The following is a 12745-nucleotide window of genomic DNA, read 5'->3' as shown; positions in this document are numbered from 1 at the left end:
AATAATATTTGTTTTTTTTGGACAGCTCCGATCTAAATAATAATTGTTTATTCAAGCCCCGGCTTCAAGGCGTCCTGGTCGCCTTCGGCGACCAATTATTCATATACTTACCTAACCTAACCTAACCCATCTAAATAATATTTGTTTTTTTGGACAGCTCCGATCTAAATAATAATTGTTTATTCAAGCCCCGGCTTCTAGGCGTCCTGGTCGCCTTCGGCGACCAATTATTCATATACTAACCTAACCTAACCTAACCTAACCTAACCCATCTAAATAATATTTGTTTTTTTTGGACAGCTCCGATCTAAATAATAATTGTTTATTCAAGCCCCGGCTTCTAGGCGTCCTGGTCGCCTTCGGCGACCAATTATTCATATACTAACCTAACCTAACCTAACCTAACCTAACCTAACCTAACCTAACCTAACCTAACCTAACCTAACCCATCTAAATAATATTTGTTTTTTTGGACAGCTCCGATCTAAATAATAATTTTTTATTCAAGCCCCGGCTTCTAGGCGTCCTGGTCGCCGTCGGCGACCAATTATTCATATACTAACCTAACCTAACCTAACCTAACCTAACCCATCTAAATAATATTTGTTTTTTAGGACAGCTCCGATCTAAATAATAATTGTTTATTCAAGCCTCGGAAACTCGTCGACCAAATATTCATATACTAACCTAACCAAGCCTAACCTAACCTAACCTAACCCATCTAAATAAAATTTGTTTTTTTGGACAGCTCCGATCTAAATAATAATTGTTTAATCAAGCCTCGGCTTCTCGGCGTCCTGGTCGCCTTCGGCGACACAATATTCATATACTAACCTAACCTAACCTAACCTAACCTAACCTAACCTAACCTAACCTTACCTAACCCATCTAAATAATATTTGTTTTTTGGACAGCTCCGATCTAAATAATAATTGTTTATTCAAGCCTCGGAAACTCGTCGACCAAATATTCATATACTAACCTTACCTAACCTAACCTAACCTAACCTTACCTAACCTAACCTAACCTAACCTAACCCATCTAAATAATATTTGTTTTTTTTGGACAGCTCCGATCTAAATAATAATTGTTTATTCAAGCCCCGGCTTCTAGGCGTCCTGGTCGCCTTCGGCGACCAATTATTCATATACTAACCTAACCTAACCTAACCTTACCTAACCCATCTAAATAATATTTGTTTTTTTGGACAGCTCCGATCTAAATAATAATTGTTTATTCAAGCCTCGGAAACTCGTCGACCAAATATTAATATACTAACCTAACCAAACCTAACCTAACCTAACCTAACCCATCTAAATAATATTTGTTTTTTTGGACAGCTCCGATCTAAATAATAATTGTTTATTCAAGCCCCGGCTTCTAGGCGTCCTGGTCGCCTTCGGCGACCAATTATTCATATACTAACCTAACCTAACCTAACCTAACCTAACCTAACCCATCTAAATAATATTTGTTTTTTTTGGACAGCTCCGATCTAAATAATAATTGTTTAATCAAGCCCCGGCTTCTAGGCGTCCTGGTCGCCTTCGGCGACCAATTATTCATATACTAACCTAACCTAACCTAACCTAACCTAACCCATCTAAATAATATTTGTTTTTAAGGACAGCTCCGATCTAAATAATAATTGTTTATTCAAGCCTCGGAAACTCGTCGACCAAATATTCATATACTAACCTAACCTAACCTAACCTAACCTAACCTAACCCATCTAAATAATATTTGTTTTTTGGACAGCTCCGATCTAAATAATAATTGTTTATTCAAGCCTCGGAAACTCGTCGACCAAATATTCATATACTTACCTTACCTAACCTAACCTAACCTAACCTAACCCATCTAAATAATATTTGTTTTTTTGGACAGCTCCGATCTAAATAATAATTGTTTATTCAAGCCCCGGCTTCTAGGCGTCCTGGTCGCCTTCGGCGACCAATTATTCATATACTAACCTAACCTTACCTAACCTAACCTAACCCATCTAAATAATATTTGTTTTTTTGGACAGCTCCGATCTAAATAATAATTGTTTATTCAAGCCCCGGCTTCTAGGCGTCCTGGTCGCCTTCGGCGACCAATTATTCATATACTAACCTAACCTAACCTAACCTAACCTAACCCATCTAAATAATATTTGGTTTTTTTGGACAGCTCCGATCTAAATAATAATTGTTTATTCAAGCCCCGGCTTCTAGGCGTCCTGGTCGCCTTCGGCGACCAATTATTCATATACTAACCTAACCTAACCTAACCTAACCTAACCCATCTAAATAATATTTGTTTTTTTGGACAGCTCCGATCTAAATAATAATTGTTTATTCAAGCCTCGGAAACTCGTCGACCAAATATTCATATACTAACCTTACCTAACCTAACCTTACCTAACCTAACCTAACCTAACCTAACCCATCTAAATAATATTTGTTTTTTTGGACAGCTCCGATCTAAATAATAATTGTTTATTCAAGCCCCGGCTTCTAGGCGTCCTGGTCGCCTTCGGCGACCAATTATTCATATACTAACCTAACCTAACCTAACCTAACCTAACCCATCTAAATAATATTTGTTTTTTTGGACAGCTCCGATCTAAATAATAATTGTTTATTCAAGCCTCGGAAACTCGTCGACCAAATATTAATATACTAACCTAACCAAACCTAACCTAACCTAACCTAACCCATCTAAATAATATTTGTTTTTTGGACAGCTCCGATCTAAATAATAATTGTTTATTCAAGCCTCGGAAACTCGTCGACCAAATATTCATATACTAACCTTACCTAACCTAACCTAACCTAACCTTACCTAACCTAACCTAACCTAACCTAACCCATCTAAATAATATTTGTTTTTTTGGACAGCTCCGATCTAAATAATAATTGTTTATTCAAGCCCCGGCTTCTAGGCGTCCTGGTCGCCTTCGGCGACCAATTATTCATATACTAACCTAACCTAACCTAACCTAACCTAACCCATCTAAATAATATTTGTTTTTTTGGACAGCTCCGATCTAAATAATAATTGTTTATTCAAGCCTCGGAAACTCGTCGACCAAATATTAATATACTAACCTAACCAAACCTAACCTAACCTAACCTAACCCATCTAAATAATATTTGTTTTTTTGGACAGCTCCGATCTAAATAATAATTGTTTATTCAAGCCCCGGCTTCTAGGCGTCCTGGTCGCCTTCGGCGACCAATTATTCATATACTAACCTAACCTAACCTAACCTAACCTAACCCATCTAAATAATATTTGTTTTTTTTGGACAGCTCCGATCTAAATAATAATTGTTTAATCAAGCCCCGGCTTCTAGGCGTCCTGGTCGCCTTCGGCGACCAATTATTCATATACTAACCTAACCTAACCTAACCTAACCTAACCCATCTAAATAATATTTGTTTTTTAGGACAGCTCCGATCTAAATAATAATTGTTTATTCAAGCCTCGGAAACTCGTCGACCAAATATTCATATACTAACCTAACCAAACCTAACCAAACCTAACCTAACCCATCTAAATAATATTTGTTTTTTTGGACAGCTCCGATCTAAATAATAATTGTTCAATCAAGCCTCGGCTTCTCGGCGTCCTGGTCGCCTTCGGCGACCAATTATTCATATACTAACCTAACCTAACCTAACCTAACCCATCTAAATAATATTTGTTTTTTTTGGACAGCTCCGATCTAAATAATAATTGTTTATTCAAGCCCCGGCTTCTAGGCGTCCTGGTCGCCTTCGGCGACCAATTATTCATATACTAACCTAACCTAACCTAACCTAACCTAACCCATCTAAATAATATTTGTTTTTTAGGACAGCTCCGATCTAAATAATAATTGTTTATTCAAGCCTCGGAAACTCGTCGACCAAATATTCATATACTAACCTAACCTAACCTAACCTAACCTAACCTAACCTAACCTAACCCATCTAAATAATATTTGTTTTTTGGACAGCTCCGATCTAAATAATAATTGTTTATTCAAGCCTCGGAAACTCGTCGACCAAATATTCATATACTAACCTTACCTAACCTAACCTAACCTAACCTAACCCATCTAAATAATATTTGTTTTTTTGGACAGCTCCGATCTAAATAATAATTGTTTATTCAAGCCCCGGCTTCTAGGCGTCCTGGTCGCCTTCGGCGACCAATTATTCATATACTAACCTAACCTTACCTAACCTAACCTAACCCATCTAAATAATATTTGTTTTTTTGGACAGCTCCGATCTAAATAATAATTGTTTATTCAAGCCCCGGCTTCTAGGCGTCCTGGTCGCCTTCGGCGACCAATTATTCATATACTAACCTAACCTTACCTAACCTAACCTAACCCATCTAAATAATATTTGTTTTTTTGGACAGCTCCGATCTAAATAATAATTGTTTATTCAAGCCCCGGAAACTCGTCGACCAAATATTCATATACTAACCTAACCTAACTCAACCCATCTAAATAATATTTGTTTTTTTGGACAGCTCCGATCTTAATAATAATTGTTTATTCAAGCCCCGGCTTCTAGGCGTCCTGGTCGCCTTCGGCGACCAATTATTCATATACTTACCTAACCTAACCTAACCCATCTAAATAATATTTGTTTTTTTGGACAGCTCCGATCTAAATAATAATTGTTTATTCAAGCCCCGGCTTCTAGGCGTCCTGGTCGCCTTCGGCGACCAATTATTCATATACTAACCTAACCTAACCTAACCTAACCTAACCCATCTAAATAATATTTGTTTTTTAGGACAGCTCCGATCTAAATAATAATTGTTTATTCAAGCCTCGGAAACTCGTCGACCAAATATTCATATACTAACCTAACCAAACCTAACCTAACCTAACCTAACCCATCTAAATAAAATTTGTTTTTTTTGGACAGCTCCGATCTCAATAATAATTGTTTATTCAAGCCCCGGCTTCTAGGCGTCCTGGTCGCCTTCGGCGACCAATTATTCATATACTAACCTAACCTAACCTAACCTAACCTAACCCATCTAAATAATATTTGTTTTTTAGGACAGCTCCGATCTAAATAATAATTGTTTATTCAAGCCTCGGAAACTCGTCGACCAAATATTCATATACTAACCTAACCAAACCTAACCTAACCTAACCTAACCCATCTAAATAAAATTTGTTTTTTTGGACAGCTCCGATCTAAATAATAATTGTTTAATCAAGCCTCGGCTTCTCGGCGTCCTGGTCGCCTTCGGCGACACAATATTCATATACTAACCTAACCTAACCTAACCCATCTAAATAATATTTGTTTTTTGGACAGCTCCGATCTAAATAATAATTGTTTATTCAAGCCTCGGAAACTCGTCGACCAAATATTCATATACTAACCTTACCTAACCTAACCTAACCTAACCTTACCTAACCTAACCTAACCTAACCTAACCCATCTAAATAATATTTGTTTTTTTGGACAGCTCCGATCTAAATAATAATTGTTTATTCAAGCCCCGGCTTCTAGGCGTCCTGGTCGCCTTCGGCGACCAATTATTCATATACTAACCTAACCTAACCTAACCTAACCTAACCCATCTAAATAATATTTGTTTTTTGGGACAGCTCCGATCTAAATAATAATTGTTTATTCAAGCCTCGGAAACTCGTCGACCAAATATTAATATACTAACCTAACCAAACCTAACCTAACCTAACCTAACCCATCTAAATAATATTTGTTTTTTTGGACAGCTCCGATCTAAATAATAATTGTTTATTCAAGCCCCGGCTTCTAGGCGTCCTGGTCGCCTTCGGCGACCAATTATTCATATACTAACCTAACCTAACCTAACCTAACCTAACCCATCTAAATAATATTTGTTTTTTTTGGACAGCTCCGATCTAAATAATAATTGTTTAATCAAGCCCCGGCTTCTAGGCGTCCTGGTCGCCTTCGGCGACCAATTATTCATATACTAACCTAACCTAACCTAACCTAACCTAACCCATCTAAATAATATTTGTTTTTTAGGACAGCTCCGATCTAAATAATAATTGTTTATTCAAGCCTCGGAAACTCGTCGACCAAATATTCATATACTAACCTAACCAAACCTAACCAAACCTAACCTAACCCATCTAAATAATATTTGTTTTTTTGGACAGCTCCGATCTAAATAATAATTGTTCAATCAAGCCTCGGCTTCTCGGCGTCCTGGTCGCCTTCGGCGACCAATTATTCATATACTAACCTAACCTAACCTAACCTAACCTAACCCATCTAAATAATATTTGTTTTTTTTGGACAGCTCCGATCTAAATAATAATTGTTTATTCAAGCCCCGGCTTCTAGGCGTCCTGGTCGCCTTCGGCGACCAATTATTCATATACTAACCTAACCTAACCTAACCTAACCTAACCCATCTAAATAATATTTGTTTTTTAGGACAGCTCCGATCTAAATAATAATTGTTTATTCAAGCCTCGGAAACTCGTCGACCAAATATTCATATACTAACCTAACCTAACCTAACCTAACCTAACCTAACCTAACCTAACCCATCTAAATAATATTTGTTTTTTGGACAGCTCCGATCTAAATAATAATTGTTTATTCAAGCCTCGGAAACTCGTCGACCAAATATTCATATACTAACCTTACCTAACCTAACCTAACCTAACCTAACCCATCTAAATAATATTTGTTTTTTTGGACAGCTCCGATCTAAATAATAATTGTTTATTCAAGCCCCGGCTTCTAGGCGTCCTGGTCGCCTTCGGCGACCAATTATTCATATACTAACCTAACCTAACCTAACCTAACCTAACCCATCTAAATAATATTTGTTTTTTTTGGACAGCTCCGATCTAAATAATAATTGTTTATTCAAGCCCCGGCTTCAAGGCGTCCTGGTCGCCTTCGGCGACCAATTATTCATATACTTACCTAACCTAACCTAACCCATCTAAATAATATTTGTTTTTTTGGACAGCTCCGATCTAAATAATAATTGTTTATTCAAGCCCCGGCTTCTAGGCGTCCTGGTCGCCTTCGGCGACCAATTATTCATATACTAACCTAACCTAACCTAACCTAACCTAACCCATCTAAATAATATTTGTTTTTTTTGGACAGCTCCGATCTAAATAATAATTGTTTATTCAAGCCCCGGCTTCTAGGCGTCCTGGTCGCCTTCGGCGACCAATTATTCATATACTAACCTAACCTAACCTAACCTAACCTAACCTAACCTAACCTAACCTAACCTAACCTAACCTAACCCATCTAAATAATATTTGTTTTTTTGGACAGCTCCGATCTAAATAATAATTTTTTATTCAAGCCCCGGCTTCTAGGCGTCCTGGTCGCCGTCGGCGACCAATTATTCATATACTAACCTAACCTAACCTAACCTAACCTAACCCATCTAAATAATATTTGTTTTTTAGGACAGCTCCGATCTAAATAATAATTGTTTATTCAAGCCTCGGAAACTCGTCGACCAAATATTCATATACTAACCTAACCAAGCCTAACCTAACCTAACCTAACCCATCTAAATAAAATTTGTTTTTTTGGACAGCTCCGATCTAAATAATAATTGTTTAATCAAGCCTCGGCTTCTCGGCGTCCTGGTCGCCTTCGGCGACACAATATTCATATACTAACCTAACCTAACCTAACCTAACCTAACCTAACCTAACCTAACCTTACCTAACCCATCTAAATAATATTTGTTTTTTGGACAGCTCCGATCTAAATAATAATTGTTTATTCAAGCCTCGGAAACTCGTCGACCAAATATTCATATACTAACCTTACCTAACCTAACCTAACCTAACCTTACCTAACCTAACCTAACCTAACCTAACCCATCTAAATAATATTTGTTTTTTTTGGACAGCTCCGATCTAAATAATAATTGTTTATTCAAGCCCCGGCTTCTAGGCGTCCTGGTCGCCTTCGGCGACCAATTATTCATATACTAACCTAACCTAACCTAACCTTACCTAACCCATCTAAATAATATTTGTTTTTTTGGACAGCTCCGATCTAAATAATAATTGTTTATTCAAGCCTCGGAAACTCGTCGACCAAATATTAATATACTAACCTAACCAAACCTAACCTAACCTAACCTAACCCATCTAAATAATATTTGTTTTTTTGGACAGCTCCGATCTAAATAATAATTGTTTATTCAAGCCCCGGCTTCTAGGCGTCCTGGTCGCCTTCGGCGACCAATTATTCATATACTAACCTAACCTAACCTAACCTAACCTAACCTAACCCATCTAAATAATATTTGTTTTTTTTGGACAGCTCCGATCTAAATAATAATTGTTTAATCAAGCCCCGGCTTCTAGGCGTCCTGGTCGCCTTCGGCGACCAATTATTCATATACTAACCTAACCTAACCTAACCTAACCTAACCCATCTAAATAATATTTGTTTTTAAGGACAGCTCCGATCTAAATAATAATTGTTTATTCAAGCCTCGGAAACTCGTCGACCAAATATTCATATACTAACCTAACCTAACCTAACCTAACCTAACCTAACCCATCTAAATAATATTTGTTTTTTGGACAGCTCCGATCTAAATAATAATTGTTTATTCAAGCCTCGGAAACTCGTCGACCAAATATTCATATACTTACCTTACCTAACCTAACCTAACCTAACCTAACCCATCTAAATAATATTTGTTTTTTTGGACAGCTCCGATCTAAATAATAATTGTTTATTCAAGCCCCGGCTTCTAGGCGTCCTGGTCGCCTTCGGCGACCAATTATTCATATACTAACCTAACCTTACCTAACCTAACCTAACCCATCTAAATAATATTTGTTTTTTTGGACAGCTCCGATCTAAATAATAATTGTTTATTCAAGCCCCGGCTTCTAGGCGTCCTGGTCGCCTTCGGCGACCAATTATTCATATACTAACCTAACCTAACCTAACCTAACCTAACCCATCTAAATAATATTTGGTTTTTTTGGACAGCTCCGATCTAAATAATAATTGTTTATTCAAGCCCCGGCTTCTAGGCGTCCTGGTCGCCTTCGGCGACCAATTATTCATATACTAACCTAACCTAACCTAACCTAACCTAACCCATCTAAATAATATTTGTTTTTTTGGACAGCTCCGATCTAAATAATAATTGTTTATTCAAGCCTCGGAAACTCGTCGACCAAATATTCATATACTAACCTTACCTAACCTAACCTTACCTAACCTAACCTAACCTAACCTAACCCATCTAAATAATATTTGTTTTTTTGGACAGCTCCGATCTAAATAATAATTGTTTATTCAAGCCCCGGCTTCTAGGCGTCCTGGTCGCCTTCGGCGACCAATTATTCATATACTAACCTAACCTAACCTAACCTAACCTAACCCATCTAAATAATATTTGTTTTTTTGGACAGCTCCGATCTAAATAATAATTGTTTATTCAAGCCTCGGAAACTCGTCGACCAAATATTAATATACTAACCTAACCAAACCTAACCTAACCTAACCTAACCCATCTAAATAATATTTGTTTTTTGGACAGCTCCGATCTAAATAATAATTGTTTATTCAAGCCTCGGAAACTCGTCGACCAAATATTCATATACTAACCTTACCTAACCTAACCTAACCTAACCTTACCTAACCTAACCTAACCTAACCTAACCCATCTAAATAATATTTGTTTTTTTGGACAGCTCCGATCTAAATAATAATTGTTTATTCAAGCCCCGGCTTCTAGGCGTCCTGGTCGCCTTCGGCGACCAATTATTCATATACTAACCTAACCTAACCTAACCTAACCTAACCCATCTAAATAATATTTGTTTTTTTGGACAGCTCCGATCTAAATAATAATTGTTTATTCAAGCCTCGGAAACTCGTCGACCAAATATTAATATACTAACCTAACCAAACCTAACCTAACCTAACCTAACCCATCTAAATAATATTTGTTTTTTTGGACAGCTCCGATCTAAATAATAATTGTTTATTCAAGCCCCGGCTTCTAGGCGTCCTGGTCGCCTTCGGCGACCAATTATTCATATACTAACCTAACCTAACCTAACCTAACCTAACCCATCTAAATAATATTTGTTTTTTTTGGACAGCTCCGATCTAAATAATAATTGTTTAATCAAGCCCCGGCTTCTAGGCGTCCTGGTCGCCTTCGGCGACCAATTATTCATATACTAACCTAACCTAACCTAACCTAACCTAACCCATCTAAATAATATTTGTTTTTTAGGACAGCTCCGATCTAAATAATAATTGTTTATTCAAGCCTCGGAAACTCGTCGACCAAATATTCATATACTAACCTAACCAAACCTAACCAAACCTAACCTAACCCATCTAAATAATATTTGTTTTTTTGGACAGCTCCGATCTAAATAATAATTGTTCAATCAAGCCTCGGCTTCTCGGCGTCCTGGTCGCCTTCGGCGACCAATTATTCATATACTAACCTAACCTAACCTAACCTAACCCATCTAAATAATATTTGTTTTTTTTGGACAGCTCCGATCTAAATAATAATTGTTTATTCAAGCCCCGGCTTCTAGGCGTCCTGGTCGCCTTCGGCGACCAATTATTCATATACTAACCTAACCTAACCTAACCTAACCTAACCCATCTAAATAATATTTGTTTTTTAGGACAGCTCCGATCTAAATAATAATTGTTTATTCAAGCCTCGGAAACTCGTCGACCAAATATTCATATACTAACCTAACCTAACCTAACCTAACCTAACCTAACCTAACCTAACCCATCTAAATAATATTTGTTTTTTGGACAGCTCCGATCTAAATAATAATTGTTTATTCAAGCCTCGGAAACTCGTCGACCAAATATTCATATACTAACCTTACCTAACCTAACCTAACCTAACCTAACCCATCTAAATAATATTTGTTTTTTTGGACAGCTCCGATCTAAATAATAATTGTTTATTCAAGCCCCGGCTTCTAGGCGTCCTGGTCGCCTTCGGCGACCAATTATTCATATACTAACCTAACCTTACCTAACCTAACCTAACCCATCTAAATAATATTTGTTTTTTTGGACAGCTCCGATCTAAATAATAATTGTTTATTCAAGCCCCGGCTTCTAGGCGTCCTGGTCGCCTTCGGCGACCAATTATTCATATACTAACCTAACCTTACCTAACCTAACCTAACCCATCTAAATAATATTTGTTTTTTTGGACAGCTCCGATCTAAATAATAATTGTTTATTCAAGCCCCGGAAACTCGTCGACCAAATATTCATATACTAACCTAACCTAACTCAACCCATCTAAATAATATTTGTTTTTTTGGACAGCTCCGATCTTAATAATAATTGTTTATTCAAGCCCCGGCTTCTAGGCGTCCTGGTCGCCTTCGGCGACCAATTATTCATATACTTACCTAACCTAACCTAACCCATCTAAATAATATTTGTTTTTTTGGACAGCTCCGATCTAAATAATAATTGTTTATTCAAGCCCCGGCTTCTAGGCGTCCTGGTCGCCTTCGGCGACCAATTATTCATATACTAACCTAACCTAACCTAACCTAACCTAACCCATCTAAATAATATTTGTTTTTTAGGACAGCTCCGATCTAAATAATAATTGTTTATTCAAGCCTCGGAAACTCGTCGACCAAATATTCATATACTAACCTAACCAAACCTAACCTAACCTAACCTAACCCATCTAAATAAAATTTGTTTTTTTTGGACAGCTCCGATCTCAATAATAATTGTTTATTCAAGCCCCGGCTTCTAGGCGTCCTGGTCGCCTTCGGCGACCAATTATTCATATACTAACCTAACCTAACCTAACCTAACCTAACCCATCTAAATAATATTTGTTTTTTAGGACAGCTCCGATCTAAATAATAATTGTTTATTCAAGCCTCGGAAACTCGTCGACCAAATATTCATATACTAACCTAACCAAACCTAACCTAACCTAACCTAACCCATCTAAATAAAATTTGTTTTTTTGGACAGCTCCGATCTAAATAATAATTGTTTAATCAAGCCTCGGCTTCTCGGCGTCCTGGTCGCCTTCGGCGACACAATATTCATATACTAACCTAACCTAACCTAACCCATCTAAATAATATTTGTTTTTTGGACAGCTCCGATCTAAATAATAATTGTTTATTCAAGCCTCGGAAACTCGTCGACCAAATATTCATATACTAACCTTACCTAACCTAACCTAACCTAACCTTACCTAACCTAACCTAACCTAACCTAACCCATCTAAATAATATTTGTTTTTTTGGACAGCTCCGATCTAAATAATAATTGTTTATTCAAGCCCCGGCTTCTAGGCGTCCTGGTCGCCTTCGGCGACCAATTATTCATATACTAACCTAACCTAACCTAACCTAACCTAACCCATCTAAATAATATTTGTTTTTTGGGACAGCTCCGATCTAAATAATAATTGTTTATTCAAGCCTCGGAAACTCGTCGACCAAATATTAATATACTAACCTAACCAAACCTAACCTAACCTAACCTAACCCATCTAAATAATATTTGTTTTTTTGGACAGCTCCGATCTAAATAATAATTGTTTATTCAAGCCCCGGCTTCTAGGCGTCCTGGTCGCCTTCGGCGACCAATTATTCATATACTAACCTAACCTAACCTAACCTAACCTAACCCATCTAAATAATATTTGTTTTTTTTGGACAGCTCCGATCTAAATAATAATTGTTTAATCAAGC

This window comes from Pieris napi, chromosome 10 (genome assembly GCF_905475465.1).
Source record: "Pieris napi chromosome 10, ilPieNapi1.2, whole genome shotgun sequence".
NCBI lineage: Eukaryota > Metazoa > Arthropoda > Insecta > Lepidoptera > Pieridae > Pieris > Pieris napi.
This window is presented reverse-complemented; position numbering follows the sequence as displayed.